Source organism: Odontomachus brunneus, unplaced genomic scaffold (assembly GCF_010583005.1).
Source record: "Odontomachus brunneus isolate Ranch 3 - 2012 unplaced genomic scaffold, Obru_v1 Obru_scaffold_057, whole genome shotgun sequence".
NCBI lineage: Eukaryota > Metazoa > Arthropoda > Insecta > Hymenoptera > Formicidae > Odontomachus > Odontomachus brunneus.
In genome coordinates this window covers 1,276,258-1,277,189 of record NW_022639507.1, presented here as the reverse complement: position 1 = coordinate 1,277,189, position 932 = coordinate 1,276,258, and positions in this window count along the sequence as shown.

The following is a 932-nucleotide window of genomic DNA, read 5'->3' as shown; positions in this document are numbered from 1 at the left end:
GAGATAAACCGTGTTCAGCCCGTTCAGCAGACACGATTTTCATCACTAAGCGCTACGTATCATTCGCTCAACCGCTTTGCAACTGTTGGAATCTGCTGAACGCGCCCAATGTTTGTGCGCTGGCCCTTAGAATGAGAGAAATACGAAGGTGAGATAAAAAGAGAGGGAGAGCACTCGGATGAGGTTGTCAAACCTAGGTTAGGTTAATTCTCGAACGCATGAGAGTGCATGGACTGCACTACCTCGGAGCGGGAGCGTCCCAATTGACCACCGTACGATTGGACACAACCAACCGATGAAAAGAATTATCTAGTGAATTACTAGGTCGAACCAATCATTACAATTTGTGTCCTATCGTATCGTGGTCAATCGGGTCCCACCCTCCAGATCTCACTCGCTCTATTCTCGTTATTGTAAGCACCCTGTGGCAAAAATTCCTCCTTGATTACGTGCGCAACCAATTGATTTTGACTGAGTCTGTCCTACTATACACACACACACACACACACACACACACACACACACACACACACACACACACACGTAACAGTGACTTCGTAGCCAATGAAATGATCCATATATCACCTGAAGATAAACTTAAGACTGTCTTAAATATAAGATCTGACTAAAGGGCGAATCACACTAGCGATTGGCGATAGATGATTGACGATTGAAGATTAGAACTTGACTAATTGGAACAAAGCAAGCCAAGGCTGAAGCTTGTTGATTCGTTAAAATCTAATCTTTAATTGTCAATCGTCAATCGCTAGTATGATTTGGCCTTTAGGCTGAGTTCCCACTGACTGCGTCAAGGCCAAAACACACTAGCGATTAGCGATTGAAGATTAGATTTTGACGAATCAACAAGCTTCAGCCTTGGCTTGCTTTGTTCCAAATGGTCAAGTTCCAATCTTCAATCGTCAATCATCAAT